Here is a 16,773-nt window from a genome sequence, read left to right as displayed (position 1 = left end):
TGGCTGAGGAATTCTGGGAGTTGAAGTCCATCAGTCATGAGGGGGCCATAGTTCCCCCATGCTGGCTGAGGAATTCTGGGAGTTGAAGTCCACCAGTCATGAAGGGGGCCATAGTTCCCCCATGCTGGCTCAGGAATTCTGGGAGTTGAAGTCCACGAGTCATTAGGGGGCCATAGTTCCCCCATGCTGGCTGAGGAATTCTGGGAGTTGAAGTCCATCAGTCATGAGGGGGCCATAGTTCCCCCATGCTGGCTGAGGAATTCTGGGAGTTGAAGTCCACCAGTCATGAAGGGGCCATAGTTCCCCCATGCTGGCTGAGGAATTCTGGGAGTTGAAGTCCACGAGTCATGAGGGGGCCATAGTTCCCCCATGCTGGCTGAGGAATTCTGGGAGTTGAAGTCCATCAGTCATGAGGGGGCCATAGTTCCCCCATGCTGGCTGAGGAATTCTGGGAGTTGAAGTCCATCAGTCATGAAGGGGGCCACAGTTCCCCCATGCTGGCTCAGGAATTCTGGGATTTGAAGTCCACGAGTCATGAGGGGGCCATAGTTCCCCCATGCTGGCTGAGGAATTCTGGGAGTTGAAGTCCATCAGTCATGAAGTGGGCCACAGTTCCCCCATGCTGGCTCAGGAATTCTGGGATTTGAAGTCCACGAGTCATGAGGGGGCCATAATTCCCCCATGCTGGCTGAGGAATTCTGGGAGTTGAAGTCCACCAGTCATAAAAGGAGCCAAGGTTCCCCATCCTGGCCTGCTCCGAGCCGAGTTGTGCAAACACAACCCGTGTTGTAGCAACGGTGGGGCAGCAACCGTAGGCCCAGCCGGAGAGGGCCAGCGTGGCCCACAGGTGGAGACCAAGAATAGACGGGTGGCTTCTGGCAGGAGAAGCAGGAAGAGGAACTCTCTTCACTTGGTGTCTGTGTGTGTGTGTGTGTGTGTGTGTGTGTGTGTCTGTGTGTAAGAAGGCTGGCCACAGCAACTGGGCGCTCCCTTCATGGGAGAGCCGGGGGAGGGGGGACAACACAATGCTGAACGGTGTCAAAGCAACTCCGAGGCCCATAAGGAGCTGAAAACAGGCAATCGTTGGGATTTCTCCAGGGGAATAAAGTGATCTCCTAACTCAGGGGTAGGCAACCTCGGCTCTTTTAGGACTCATGGACTTCAACTCCCAGAATTCCTGAGCCAGCATAGCTGGCTCAGGAATTCTGGGAGTTGAAGTCCATGAGTCCTAAAAGAGCCGAGGTTGCCTACCCCTGTCCTAACTGCTTAGACCAGGGGTAGGCAACCTCGGCTCTTTTAGCCAGCTGTGCTGGCTCAGGAATTCTGGGAGTTGAAGTCCATGAGTCCTAAAAGAGCCGAGGTTGCCTACCCCTGGCTTAGACCCAGGGGTAGGCAACCTTGGCTCTTTTATGACTGGTGGACTTCAACTCCCAGAATTCCTCAGGCACAAGTCCTAAAAGAGCCAAGGTTGCCTACCCCCTGGCTTAGACTATGTTTCTCACCCATGGCAACTTGAAAAAAATGGGTGGACTTCAACTCCCAGAATTCCCCAAACAGCATCTGGGAGTTGAAGTCCCCCCCCATCTTCGAGGAGCTCAAGTCGAGAAACGCTGTCCTAAACCCAGACAATCTGCCTGCCTTGTCCTTCCCTTCCCTTCCCTCTTTCCTCACTCATTCATCATTTCCCCTTCCTCTCCTTCCTCCCCATCATTTCCACGTCTCCTTCCTTCCCTATCGTTTTCCCTTCTTCCCTTCCTCCCTCGTCATCTTCCCTCTCTCCTTCCTCCTTCCCTCCCTCATTTTCCCTCTCTTCTTCCTTCCTTCTTTCCCATCCCTTTCCCTTTCTCTCCTTCCTTCCTTCCTTCCTCCCTTCCCATCCTTTTCCATTTTCCTTTCTTCCCTTCCTCCCTCATCTTCCCTCTCTCCTTCCTTCCTTCTTTCCCATCCTTTCCCCTTTCTCTCCTTCCTTCCTTCCTCCCTTCCCATCCTTTTCCATTTTCCCTTCTTCCCTTCCTCCCTCATCTTCCCTCTCTCCTTCCTTCCTTCTTTCCCATCCTTTCCCCTTTCTCTCCTTCCTTCCTTCCTCCCTTCCCATCCTTTTCCATTTTCCCTTCTTCCCTTCCTCCCTCATCATCTTCCCTCTCTCCTTCCCCTCCCTCATCTTCCCTTTCTCTCCTTCCTTCCTCCCTTCCCATCATTTTCCATGTTTCCTTCTTTCCCTTCCTTCCCTATCATTCTCCCTTCCTTCCTTCCTTCCTTCCTTCCTTCCTTCCTTCCTTCCTTCCTTCCTTCCTTCCTTCCTTCCTTCCTTCCCTTCCCCCCTTCTCCTCTTTGTCCCTTTCTCATCTTCCTGCCCACCCACCTTAGCAGTTGAGAAACCCAAGATCAAAAGACTTAACATCCATCCAGGAGCTTCCCAAACGCCCATCAGCAGATCCAAAGGAAGTGCCCAGGCCCGCTGTGGGGGGGATTCTGGGAGTTGAAGTCCGCCCGCTCTCGAGTTGCCACGGTTGAGAAACCCAGCCTGGAAGAAAGGCCTGGAGGAAAAGTCTGCCCATCCCCGCCTCCTTGCTCTTGCTCGGCTGAGTAGGACGGGAGATCAGATAAAACCCACTTGGCCAAACCCCAAATGTTGGCTTCTGAGCTTGAGAGCCGTTTAATGGCTTGCCGGGGGGGGGGGGGGGGGAAGAAGGCCTCTGCCAGGAACTCCCAACCCCCAGCCATCAATTTTTGCAAGAGGAAGCTGGGATTAGGAGACGGAGAGAGAGATTACGGGAAACCCAGACGGATAACCGAGCAGGGCACGGGGTTGTTTTCAGCTCTTTCTCCAAAGATACGTTGCTCCATGAATGCTAGTTACCCCTTCCTGCCCAGGAATGGAGCACCCACCACTTCTGGAGGCCAGCTGTTCCACAGGCTAACTAACTTTGAAAGGGATGGGTTCAACTCGACTTCCTGGAGGAGCAGGACAGATTTAAGGCAAAACGGGAAGGGGGGTTGGGAGTTATGAAGGAACCCCCCCCTAGCCATTTGGGACACCAGACGTTCTCGTTCTTGGGACTGGGAACAGAATAACAGGATTGGAAGGGACCTTGGAGGTCTTCTAGTCCAACCCGCAGGCCAAGCAGGAGATCTTACAGCATTCCAGACAAATGGCTGCCCAGCCTCTTCTTGAAAACATCTGGTGGTTGAGCGCCCACAAGGCAAGCCGTTGCACTGGTTAATTGTCCTCACTGTCCACCCACCCCTCTTAAAGCATGGCTGGGCTGGGGGATTCTGGGAGTGGAAGTCCACCCACTTTAAATCATGCTGAGTAGGGAATTCTGGGAGTCAAAGTCTGGCCCTTTTAAAGCAGGCTGTCTAGGGGATTCTGGGAGTCGAAGCCCGCCCCTCTTAAAGCAGGCTGGCTGGGGGATTCTGGGAGTGGAAGTCCACCCCTCTTCAAGCAGGCTGGCTGGGAAATTCTGGGAGTGGAAGCCCACCCCTCTTAAAGCATGGTGGCTGGGAAATTCTGGGAGTGGAAGCCCACCCCTCTTAAAGCATGGTGGCTGGGGGGTTCTGGGAGTGGAAGCCCGCCCCTCTTAAAGCAGGCTGGCTGGGGGATTCTGGGAGTGAAAGTCCACCCCTCTTCAAGCAGGCTGGCTGGGAAATTCTGGGAGTGGAAGCCCACCCCTCTTAAAGCATGGTGGCTGGGAAATTCTGGGAGTGGAAGCCCACCCCTCTTAAAGCATGGTGGCTGGGGGGTTCTGGGAGTGGAAGCCCACCCCTCTTAAAGAAGGCTGGCTGGGGGATTCTGGGAGTGGAAGCCCACCCCTCTTAAAGCATGGTGGCTGGGGGGTTCTGGGAGTGGAAGCCCGCCCCTCTTAAAGCAGGCTGGCTGGGGGATTCTGGGAGTGAAAGTCCACCCCTCTTCAAGCAGGCTGGCTGGGAAATTCTGGGAGTGGAAGCCCACCCCTCTTAAAGCATGGTGGCTGGGAAATTCTGGGAGTGGAAGCCCACCCCTCTTAAAGCATGGTGTCTGGGGGGTTCTGGGAGTGGAAGCCCACCCCTCTTAAAGAAGGCTGGCTGGGGGATTCTGGGAGTGGAAGCCCACCACTCTTAAAGAAGGCTGGCTGGGGGATTCTGGGAGTGGAAGCCCACCCCTCTTCAAGCAGGCTGGCTGGGGGATTCTGGGAGTGGAAGCCCACCCCTCTCAAAGCAGGCTGGCTGGGGGATTCTGGGAATTAATGTCCTCCCCTCTTAAAGCATGGCTGGCTGGGGGATTCTGGGAGTGGAAGCCCGCCCCTCTTCCCGTCACCCACGTTGAGAAAGACTGAATCAGAAGCCTAAGATGTCCATCCAGGAGCCTCTCAGAAGCTCCGCAGAGGAGCCAAAGGACGTCTCCGGGACTCAGAGGCTCCATTTGCCCAGCAAACCTCACCTCAAAGGAAACAAAACTTTATTTCCTGGGGAAAATCTGATCCGGCCCACTGCTCACCGAATGGACTATTCATTCGGGCGGCGAGAGGAAAAGCTGACGACGAGACATTTCGGGAGAAAGCCTCCTCACGGATACGCACACGACAGCGAAAATCCCAGACAAGCAGGTCAAAGGGGATGAGCAGCGATCGGGAGACCCCCAAGGACTCACTTCTGAGCCAGGCCGGTCCTGGCAGAAGGTTAATCCTTTTATTGCAGTTGTAAAAGCCTTGCAAGACCCAGACTCCGCGGCTGCAAGCAAAGGAACCTGGCCATTTGGGTGGGGGGTGGGGTGGGGTCTTAATGCATTGGACTGGGGAAATCGGCCCGAAGCGGTGGGTGGCTGACCCTTTGGCTTAAAAGGTCCCTCTGTCAAAAGGTCGGATCCAGCCGGGCAGGCGGTGACTGCTGAAAGCTCACAAAGCAGAAAATAGAATAGAATAGAATAGAATAGAATAGAATAGAATGGAATGGAATGGAATAGAATAGAATAGAATAGAATAGAATAGAATAGAACAGAACAGAACAGAACAGAATAGAATAGAATAGAATAGAATAGAATAGAATAGAATAGAATAGAATTTAAATGGAATAGAATAGAATAGAATAGAATAGAATAGAATAGAATAGAATAGAATAGAATAGAATAGAATAGAATAGAATAGAATAGAATAGAATAGAATAGGAATATAGAATAGAAAACAGAATGGAATGGAATGAAATGGAATGGAATAGAATAGAATGTAGAGTAAGAATAGAATAGAATAGAGTAGAGTAGAATAGAATAAAATAGAATAGAATATAGAAGAGAATAGAAGAGAAGAGAAGAGAAGAGAAGAGAAGAGAAGAGAAGAGAAGAGAAGAGAAGAGAAGAGAAGAGAATTAAAATTATAATAAAATAGAAATATAGAATAGGAGTAGAGTAGAATAGAATAGAATTAAAATAAGAATAGAATAGAATAGAATAGAATAGAATAGAATAGAATAGAATAGTAGAATAGAATAGAATTAAAATAAGAATAGAATAGAATAGAAATATAGAATAGGAGTAGAGTAGAATAGAATAGAATAAAAATAAGAATAGAATAGAATAGAATAAAATAGAATAGAAAGAATAGAATAGAATGCAGAATAAGAATAGAATGTAGAATAGAATAGAATAGAATAGAATAGAATAGAATAGAATAGAATAGAATAGAATAGTCCTGGAAGGGACTTTGGAGGTTGTCTAGTCCAGCCCCCTGCTCAAGCAGGAGAACCTGTCACACAGATGACTTTCTAGCCTCTTCTTAAAAACCTCCAGTGATGGAGTGCCCACGATTTCTGGTGGCAAGCTGTTCCACTGGTTAATTGTCCTCACTGTCAGGAAGTTTCTCCTTAATTCCAGGTTGCTTCTCTCCTGGATGAGTTTCCAGCCATTGCTTCTCCTCCTTCCCTCTGGTGCTTTGGAGAATAACGTGACCCCCTCCTCTGCCTTGTCGTAGCCCCTGAGATCCTGGAAGGCTGCTATCATTTCTCCCTGTTTCTTCTTTTCTTTAGACTGGCCAAACCCAAGTCCCGCAGCCGTTCTTCGTACGTTTTAGCCTCCAGGCCTTGGATCATCTCGGTTGCTCTAAATAAATCCCTTGCCAAACATCCCACCTCCTGAAGGAAATGTAAACTATGGGTGGTCCTCAGCTTACGACCGCAACCGAGCGTGAAATTCCCACTGCTAAACAAGACAGTTCTTAAGAGAGCGCTTTGGCCCGTTTTACGACTTTTCTCGACGCAGATGTTAAGAGAATCACCGGCGGCTGTTAAATTAGTAAGACAAGGTCGCTAAGAGAATCTGCTTTCCCCCACTGAGTTTGCTTGTCCGAAGGTCGCAAAACGGGGACCCCAGGACGCTGCGACCGTCGTACATAGGAGTCAGCTGCCAAGCGTCGTCTGAATTCCGATCCCGTGATCGCGGGGATGCTGCGACGGCCGTAAGTGTGAAAAAAAATAACGATCACAAGTCACCCCCTGCAGTGCCGTTACAGTTTCAAACCGTCACTAAACGAGTGGGTGTGTGCCGAGGTTGCGTGTTGAATAAGTCCCCGTCGGCTGGCTTTGCAAACCACCTCGCGCCCCTCGGGTGACACAGTGTGTGTGTGTGTGTGTGTGTGTGTGTGTAGGACTTTGATAAAGAAATAAACAACACAAATAAACCATGGTTTCACCGTCACCGCGGCGAGGCTGACCGAAAAACACGGGGAGCCGACTCCAGTTTCTCTCGGCAAGCCAGTTTAGTCTCTTCATGACGTGGATCTAAAACAACGCAAAATCCGTCTGATAAAGGCTGAATTTTTGCCCACCCTTTCCGAGTCTCTCAAAGGGTCCCTTTCCCGGAAAGCCAACCTGTCTGGAACACGAGCGGTCCTCGGCTTACGACGAGCTCCTGGGATCAGAATTCCTGTTGTTAAGCGAGGCTGTTCAAGTGAGTTTTATTATTTATTAAATGGATGCGCTGTCCACCTGGCTATTGGGTGTGACTCTTTTATGCCGCCACTGTTAAGGGCATCGCGGCGGTTCTTAAACGAAACATGCGGTCACTAAGCAGATCGGCCTTCCCCCCCCCCACTGTCTTTGCTTATCAGCAACAGGCGAGGAAGGCCGCAACCGTTGTAAATACATGCCTGAATTTCGATCAAGAGACCATGGGGATGTTCCTAGAGTTGTAAGTGTGGGGAACTGGCCGTAAGTCACTTGTTGCAGGGCTGTCGTAACTTCGGACCGTCGCTAAACAAGCGGCTGTAAATCGAGGACTGCCTGCAAACAAATCCTGATTAAAAAAACTAAAGCAGAGCCAGCATCCTCGCGCCGAGGGCGAAAAGCCAAGCACAAAAGCAGCTTCCCACAACTTGTGGATTACAGGAAGTCCTCAACTTACAACGGCTCATTTAGTGACCGCTCAAAGTTACAACGGCACAGAAAAAAAAAGGGACGTGGGTCTGTTTTTCACACTTTGGACCAATGCAGCACCCCCCCATGGTCACATGATCAAAATGCAGATGCTCGATAACTGACTCCTATTTATGACGGTTGCATTGTCCCGGGTGTGTGTGTGTGTGTGTGTGTGTGTCACGTGATCCCCTTAGCCGACCTACTGACCAGCAAAGTCCAAGGGGGAAGCCAGATTCCCTTAACGACCGGATTGCTAACTTAACAACGGCAGGGATTCACATAACAACGGTGGCCAGGAAGGTGGCTAAAACGGGGCGAAGCTCGCTTAATAAATTTCTCGCTTAGCGACGTTTAAGCTTTGGGCTCAATTGAGGTCGTAAGTCGAGGATGACTTGAACTGCCTCACCCTCCCAGCGTATCTGAGAAGCGTGCAGGGCCATGCAGCGGGGGAGGCTAATCTCTTGTTTACACCGGGGTGGACAGCCGAATATCTTCCTCCTCCTCCTCCTCCTCCTCCTGATAACCACAGGAGTTATCAGCTGGTTCCAGGGAAGGGTGTGTCACCCCTCCCCCTCTGATTTGAAAAGGGGGGGGTGGATACATGCAAAGTCACTGGGGTGTTCAGTTGGTTTGCACAGCTATGCACACACAGACATACACAGACACACACACACACAAAACCACTGACTAGGCTTTGAAGGGCACCATTTAGTTCAATGGTCTTCAAACTTGGCCCTTTTATGACTTGTGGACTTCAACTCCCAGAGTTCCTCAGCCAGCTATGCTGGCTGAGGAATTCTGGGAGTTGAAGTCCACAAGTCATAAAAGGGCCAAGTTTGAAGACCCCTGATTTAGTTTGTGGTTTCCTAAACAGACATTTGACGTCAGTGTCCAGGCTGGCACGTAAGAGAGAAGAAGCAAACCAGGTTGTAAGGGAGAAACAAGCCAGAATCCTCCTCTTCCTCCCTTCTAGCCCTAGGATGTTGGGACATGAAATGTCTGCAAGAAAACCACCAACCTCAGCCTTCCTCCTCTTCTTCTTCTTCCTCCTCCTCCTCCTCTCTGCAAACACCCCCTCCCTTCTAGCACTGATGATGTTCCCTAGTTGGGTCATGAAATGTCTGCAAGGAAACCACCCAGCTCAGAGAGCCCCAAGGATCCCACAGTGTTTCTTCCTCCTCCTCCTCCTCCTCCTCCTCCTCCTCCTCCTCCTCCTCCTCCTCCTCCTCCTCCCTCCAATCCCCCCTCCCTTCTAGCACTGATAAGGTAAAGGTAAAGGTAAAGGCTAGTCGTTTCCGACTCTAGGGGCCAGTGCTCATCTCCGTTTCAAAGCCGAAGAGCCAGCGCTTGTCCGAGGACGTCTCCGTGGTCATGTGGCCGGCATGACTAGACGCCAAAGGCGCACGGAACGCTGTGACCTTCCCACCGTAGTGGTCCCTATTTTCCTACTTGCGTTTTTACGTGCTTTCGAACTGCTAGGTTGGCAGAAGCTGGGACGAGTAACAGGCGCTCACTCTGCTACGTGGCACTCGGGATTCGACCCGCCAAACTGGCGACCTTCTGATCGACAAGCTCAGCGTCCTAACCCACTGAGCCACCGCGTCCCTTTTTTCTAGCACTGATGATGTTCCCTAGTGGGGTCATGAAACGTCTGCAAGGAAACCACCCAGCTCAGAGGGCACCAGGGACCCCACAGTCACTTTCCTCCTCCTCCTCCTCCTCCTCCTCCTCCTCCTCCTCCTCCTCCTCCTCCTCCTCTCCACAAACTCCCCTCTCTTCCAGCACTGATGATGCTACCTAGTTGGGTCATGAAACGTCTCCAAGAAAACCACCCAGCTCAGAGGGCACCAGGGACCCCATAGTCCTTCTCCTCCTCCCCAGTTTCTAGCACCAAAGATCCCACGATCCTGGTCCTCCTCCTCTTCCCCCCAACCCTTCTTCCTCATGATGTTTTCTCACCGGGTCATGAAACATCTACAAAAAGCCACCGAGTTCAAAGAGCACCAAGGACCCCACGCCAGTCAGCTAAACATCCCCTAAATACCCGGAGGAAGCTCGCTGCCTCTTCCAGGGGCAGCTGCAGAACTGGACCCCCAACTTCTGGCTGCCGGGGGCTGCCCCGGACCCTTGCCAGCGAGCAGGCTTCGGGGGGGGGGGAGGAGGGGGTAAAAAGAGGCGAACAGAAGCTGCCGTTTGGCCAAGGAGCAGCCGGGCTGGCCAAGTTCCTGCTTTGGGTAAACAATGCCTTGACTCAAATCTCATCCTTAACTCCTACTAGGAGAGAGAGAGAGGGGAGAAGAAGGAAGCTTGTTCTTTCGGCTGTGTCACAAAAAGCCTCGAAACTAAGTTGGCTTGGCAGTCGAGGGGGGGCAACTCAACTCAGGCCCCAAACGCAGCAAGGTCCCCAAAGACAGCGAGTGACTGAAGTTTTTAAGAAGAGACTGGAGAGCCACTTGTCTGAAATGGTGTAGGGTTTCCTGCCTGAGCAGGGGGTTGGACTAGATTTAATTTAATTTAATTTAATTTAATAACATTTATATACCGCCCTTCTCCCTGAGGACTCAGGGCGGTTCACAGGGCAGAATAAAATAGCAAATACAAACATTAAAATTAGATGACCTCCAAGGTCCCTTCCAATGTATTATTATTATATTATTATTATTATTATTATTATTATTATTATTATTATTATTATTATTATTATTATTATTATTATATTATTTTATTATTATTATTATTAATTTATTATTATTATTATTATTATTATTATTATTATTATTATTATTATTATTATTATTATTATTATTATTATTGTTATAACTCACAATGGCCCTTGTAGACACCGGGGACCGGTTCTGCGGACCGGAGGGCGTGTGGTTTTGTGTGCTGCCTGCATCCCGCGGATGGGGCTTTGCTTGTTTGTGCGGACCGGTTGCCGGCGTGCCGCGGCCCGGTACGGGTCCACGGACTGGGGAGGGAGGGTGGGGGGGTAGGGGACCCTTCTTCCTGCTGTTTTTCCCGCGACAGAGGTCACCTTAGGTCTTCAAGACAAAGAGCCCTCAAAATATCTGTCCCCCGCTAACTTTTTTTCTGTCTCCTTTTGTGACCAATTTGTCCTGCACTGACAAATTTGCACAGAACCGTGGATTCATCTTAAATTGCTCTGCGCCAAGGTTTAAGACCTGTGCACTTCTGCTCCCAGGATCCCCCAGCCAGCCTGCTTTAAGAGGGGTGGGCTTCCACTCCCAGAATCCCCCAGCCAGCCTGCTTTAATATTGGTGGACTTCCATTCCCAGAATTCCCCACCCAACCTGCTTTAATATTGGTGGACTTCCATTCCCAGAATCCCCCGCCAGCCTGCTTTAAGAGGGGTGGACTTCCACTCCCAGAATACCCCAGCCAGCCTGCTTTAAGAGGGGTGGACTTCCACTCCCAGAATCCCCCAGCCAGCCTGCTTTAATATTGGTGGACTTCCACTCCCAGAATTCCCCAGCCAGCCTGCTTTAATACTGGTGGACTCCCAGAATCCTCCAGCCAGCCTGCTTTAAGAGGCTTGGGCTTTGACTGGGAGCCTCTTGGGAGTTGAAGTCCAGAGATCTTAAAGTGGGCCAAGGTCAGGGAACTCTGCTTATACGGGCGCAACCCTTTCGGTTAACCACCGCTTTAAAACTGAAACACAAGGGAGTCTTGTTCTTGAGCCATAAATTGTGATTTGCAAAGTGCAAAAGCTGGTTCCCATCATCGCACTAGCCCACAATGCGGTTTTGCTTGGCCGGGGACGGCCTGTGGTGTGAACCCCGCCGACCACAACAGATGTGCAGCAGTTGTCAAGAGCAGGCAGCAGCAGCAGCAGCAACCTGGGGGAAAGATGGAGCTGTTTTTCGGACGGTTAGGCTCAGGGTTGACTCAGTCTTTCGTCCTTCTGAGGTCGGTAAAACGAGGACCCAGATTTTGGGGGGCAATATATGTGAAACTTAAGAAACTTTTCATTTCGACCTCAAACCACCCCAGTGATGCCCTCGACGTGATGTCCCGTTGCCTGGAGGCGGTCCGGGTCTGGATGGGGAGGAACAGACTTCAGCTCAACCCCGACAAGACCGAGTGGCTTTGCATACCTTCATCCCGGGTTTATTCGGATATTCCATCTCTCTCTATGGGGGGTGAATTATTACCCCCCCGTAGATAGGGCTCGCAACTTGGGAGTCCTCCTAGATTCACGGCTCACCCTGGAAGACCATACAGTGGCCGTGATTAAGGGGGCTTTCGCCCAGGTTCGCCTGGTGCGCCAGTTGCGGCCCTATCTGGACCGGGATGCCCTGTGCACGGTCACTCATGCGCTCGTGACCTCTCGCCTTGACTACTGTAATGCTCTCTACATGGGGCTTCCCTTGAAGACCACTCGGAGGCTCCAACTGGTACAGAATGCGGCCACGAGAGTTGTCTTGGGAGTTTCCCGGTACTCCCATGTTACACCTTTGCTCCGTGAGCTGCATTGGTTGCCAGTTGTCTTCCGGGTGAGATTCAAGGTCTTGGTGATGGTTTTTAAGTCCTTACATGGCATGGGTCCGGAGTACCTCGGGGACCACCTGCTGCCGGCGTCGACTCCCCTCCGCCCTGTGCGTTCCCACAGAGAGGGCCTCCTCAGGGTGCCTCCGGTCGGGGAATGTCGGCTGTTGGCCCCCAGGGGGAGAGCCTTCTCTGTGGGCGCCCCGGAGCTATGGAATCGGTTACCGGTTGAGCTCCGGATGGCGCCCGATCTTTGCTCCTTTCGTCGCGATCTGAAGACATTCTTATTCGAACAAGCCGGCCTGGCCTGATGGGGGATGTCAGGGTTTTTAATGGGTTTTTATATTGTTACTGTTTTATCTGGGCGATTATTTAATTCTCTTTTAATTTTTGTATTTTCTATTTATATGTGCCCTGTTCACCGCCCTGAGTCCTTCGGGAGAAGGGCGGTATACAAATTTAATAAATGAAATGAAAATGAAATGAAGAGAGGGCTGTAAAGCACCATGAAGCTTTATATAAGTTTGCTATTGCGGGGGGGGGGGTCAGACTAGAAGACCTTCAAGGTCCCTTCCAGCCCTAGGATTCTATGATTCTAGAAAGAAGGAAGGAAGGAAGGAAGGAAGGAAGGAAGGAAGGAAGGAAGGAAGGAAGGAAGGAAGGAAGGAAGGAAGGAAATTCATCAAAGAAAGAAGCAACCTGGTACTAAGGAGGAAGGAAGGAAGGAAGGAAGGAAGGAAGGAAGGAAGGAAGGAAGGAAGGAAGGAAGGAAGGAAATTCATCAAAGAAAGAAGCAACCTGGAACTAAGGAGGAAGGAAGGAAGGAAGGAAGGAAGGAAGGAAGGAAGGAAGGAAGGAAGGAAGGAAAGAAGGAAAGAAGGAAGGAAGGAAGGAAGGAAGGAAGGAAGGAAGGAAGGAAAGCAAACAAGGAGAAGGAAGGAAGCTGTGATGTCCCAGTGGTTAGAACACTGGTGGTTAGAACACAGCCTCGCTGGGGAATTCTGGGAGTTGTAGTCCACAAGTCTTAAAGTGGCCACGTTGGAGGACTCCCTGCTCTAGACGGTGCCAGCTTCCAAATGAGTAAAAAACATGTTTTGCAGGCAGTCCTTGACTTACAGCAGTCCACAGTGACCGTTCAAAGTTACAACGGCCCTGAAAATAGCGGCTTGACGACTGGTTTTCATACTTAGGACCGTCGCAGCATCCCCAAGGCTCAGGTGATCCAAATTGGGACGCTGGCTTGTATTTATGACGAGTGCAGCGTCCCAGCGTTGATGGGATCCGCTTTTGCGACCTTCTGACAAGCATAAATCAATGGGGAAGCCGGATTCACTTAACAACCGTGTAGCAAACTTAATAACGTCCGCAGTGAATCAGTTACAACAATTAACCAGCGGAACTCCTTGCCTCCAGAAGCAGTGAATGCTCCAACACTGGAAATTTTTAAGAAGAGACTGGACAGCCGTGCGTCTGAAATGTTTTAGGGTTTCCTGCCTGAGCAAGGGGTTGGACTAGATGACCTCCAAGGTCCCTTCTGACTTCATTACTACTACTACTACTACTATTTTATTTCAACCACTGTGGCAAGAAATGTCGTAAAATGGGGGCAAACCTCACTTAACTGGCTTGCTTAGCAGCCGAAAGTTTGAGCTCAAATTTTAACTTATTCGTGGGCATTTTGTTTAATCGTTTTTAATTTTTGTATCTTGTTTTTGATATGTATTGCCCTGTTCACCGCCCTGAGTCCTTCGGGAGAAGGGCGGTCTACAAATTTAATTAAATACATAAATAAATAATTGTGGTGGTTAAGCCGAGGACTACCTGTATTGTTAACTTTTTAATATTAATTTGAATTATTTTTAACTTCTTACCTCTTTATTCTCACTTGGTTGTGAGCTGCCTAGAACTGCCTCTTGGTGAGAGATGGGGGGGGGAGGGAGGGGACAGGCAAGATTTAACCAACAAACCCATGTAAAGTAAGAACGTGGAATATTAAGATAATAAAATATCCCTATTACAATTGGCTTAAAAATTAACCAAGATGGCCAGGAAGAAAACAAGATGCAGAAGGGGAGGAGTTGGGGAGAGGGGAAGTGTCTTATCTCAGTCTGTTAACCGTCTCCAGAGTGACACCCCCCCCCATCTCAAGGCCGGGTGTGTGTGTGTGTGTGTGTGTGTGTGTGTGTGTGTGTGTGTGTGGGCAGTTGGCAAGTCAGGTTTTTCAAGGCCAAAAAAAAACGGTGGATGCAAATTTCCCATTTGGTGCTTTTTCAGACTCGTTTGTCTCCCAGTCCCATTGAGCATTCAGTGGGGGGGTCCTGGGATCTGTATCCCCCTCCCCACCCGGTCTGAAGACCCCTCCCTTGTCTGTGTGGCATAGGGTCCCCCTCTCTTTCCGTTGCCGAATCCAATCTCTCTTTTGCTGACACCGAAGTCTGTGGAGCTATTCCTGGCTTGCCTTCTCCGACATCTGATTCGGAGAGATGCCAGCCCCCTTTCCCCCCCCCCCCAGGTTATGGGGGCAGAGAGCTTGGAGGGGAGACGCAAGCCAGGAAGACGAGGCCGGCCGTGCTGGTTGCATCAGGCAGGAAGAAAGGGATTCACAACATGGAAACTGACCAGGAAGTAGAACTCCAAAATCATTTTAAGGCAAGGATATCCAACCTTGGCAACTTTAAGCCTTGTGGATTTCAGCTCCCAGATGTCTCCAACCAACTTGGGCAACCTTAAGCCTGGTGAACTTCAACGCCCAGAATTCCTCAGCCAACTTTGAAGCCTGGTGGATTTCAACTCCCAGAAGTCTCCAGCCAACTTTGGCAACCTTAAGCCTCGTGGACTCCCAGAATTCCCCAGCCAACTTTGACAACTTTTAAGCCTGGTGGATTTCAACTCCCAGAAGTCTCCAGCCAACTTTGGCAACCTTAAGCCTCGTGGACTCCCAGAATTCCCCAACCAACTTTGGCAACTTTTAAGCCTCGTGAACGTCAGCTCCCAGAATTCCCCAACCAACTATGGCAACTTTAAGCCTCGTGGACTCCCAGAATTCCTCAGCCAACTTTGGCAATTTAAGCCTCGTGGACTTCAGCTCCCAGAATTCCCCAACAAACTTTGGCAACCTTAAGCCTTGTGGACTCCCAGAATTCCCCAGCCAACTTTGGCAACTTTTAAGCCTCGTGAACGTCAGCTCCCAGAATTCCCCAACCAACTATGGCAACTTTAAGCCTCGTGGACTCCCAGAATTCCTCAGCCAACTTTGGCAACTTTAAGCCTCGTGGACTTCAGCTCCCAGAATTCCCCAGCCAACTTTGGCAACCTTAAGCCTCCTGGACTCCCAGAATTCCCCAGCGGCCATAGCTCGGACACCCCTGATTGAAGTTCAACATTCACAGCCTACCTTGACCAAGATAAGCTCCCACCACCAGCCCAGAAACCTAACTCGGGCTTGTTCATGTTTGGAATCCTAGTTTGTTTTCCAGGGAGCAAACGGCAGCCTACCACGCGCCTCCTACCCCTCGCAGCAACTTTGCTGAAGACAAAAAGTTAGGCGAAGAAATGGCAACGAAGCCCCAAGGAACTTGACTTTCCCAACAAGGCAGGGGTCTTCAAACTTGGCCCTTTTAGGACTTGTGGACTTCAACTCCCAGAATTCCTCAGCCAGCATACGCTGGCTGAGGAATTCTGGGAGTTGAAGTCCACAAGTCCTAAAAGGGCCAAGTTTGAAGACGCTTGCAACAAGGCATCAATCCAAGCAAGTTTTTTTCTCCGCTCCGGAGGCGTTTCAAGCGCCCAAAGCGGGGCAATAAATCAAACTCTACTCACAGCAATAACACGGAAGTAAAGACAACACGTTTCGCCGTGTTCGGGGCTTCACGCGAAGCCTGCTAACCTGGAGCAGCCGTGCTGGCAGGAGACAAAGCGGGAGGGTCACCCCTCCTTGATAATCGGGGTGTGTGTGTGTGTGGGGGGGGTTTCCCGGCGGGAGAAGAGCCCCCCTCCGTCCCCTTCTCGGGGGCAAAACGCCGAAGAGGCTCCGTTCACACGACCGCTAACCCGGGTCGGGAGGCCGTGAGAACTCCGCCGGAGGGGAGGAGCCGACGGGGAGACCCGGCCGCTCCCCTCGGCGGCAGTTTCGACTCGCGTCTCTGGCTTCCACCGGCTCGGCCGACCGGGAAGGACGAGGCTCCGTTCACACGACCGCTAACCCGGGTCGAGAGGCCGTGAGAACTCCGCCGGAGGGGAGGAGCCGACGGGGAGACCCGGCCGCTCCCCTCGGCGGCAGTTTCGGCTCGCGTCTCTGGCTTCCACCGGCTCGGCCGACCGGGAAGGACGCGGGGCCCGAGCAGCGCTTCCCAGCTTTGCCGGACCGGGCTGGGCTTCCCGTAGCCAGCCAGGGTCGCAGCCGCCGCGGCCGGTCCGGAGTTGGGTTGGGTCCCGCGCGCTTCGGGAGAAAGTTGGCAGAAACGGCGGGGAAAGTTGGCAGAAGCCGCCCGCGCCCCCCCGCCAGCGCAGAAGTGGGGTGCGGAGAGGAAAAAAAACTCCAGCGGGAGTTTGGGGAGGGGGGGACGGAAGCAAGCCGGCGAGACCCCCGCCCCAGCCTGACTCCCTCCCTCCCTCCATTCAGAGGCTGGCCCGAGTTTGCCCCCCCGCCAGAGCAAAAGTGGGGTGCAGAGAGGAAAAAAAAACTCCAGCGGGAGTTTGGGGAGGGGGGGAAGAGGGGGGAGAGGGAAGCAAGCAGCCGGCGCGACCCCCGCCCCAGCCTGGCTCCCTCCCTCCATTCAGGGGCTGGCCCGAGTTTGCGCCCCCCGCCAGCGCAGAAGCGGGGTGCGGAGAGGAAAAAAAAAACCTCCAGCGGGAGTTTGGGGAGGGGGCAGAGAGGGAAGCAAG

At 51.5% G+C, this 16,773-nt stretch overlaps 1 protein-coding gene and 1 long non-coding RNA gene across 6 annotated transcripts in view; both read right to left on the bottom strand.

Annotated features, from left to right (window-relative positions):
* The window catches only part of SSH2 (slingshot protein phosphatase 2), a 471,054-nt gene that overhangs the window by 72,942 nt on the left and 381,339 nt on the right, over positions 1–16,773 (bottom strand). The window lies entirely within an intron of this gene.
* LOC310632899 overlaps positions 1–16,773 on the bottom strand; it is a 339,863-nt gene that overhangs the window by 172,226 nt on the left and 150,864 nt on the right. The window lies entirely within an intron of this gene.

This window comes from Vipera ursinii (assembly GCF_947247035.1).
Source record: "Vipera ursinii genome assembly, chromosome: 1".
Lineage (NCBI taxonomy): Eukaryota > Metazoa > Chordata > Lepidosauria > Squamata > Viperidae > Vipera > Vipera ursinii.
Note: the sequence above shows the minus strand (reverse complement) of the source record. Positions and strands in the feature narration are given on the sequence as shown.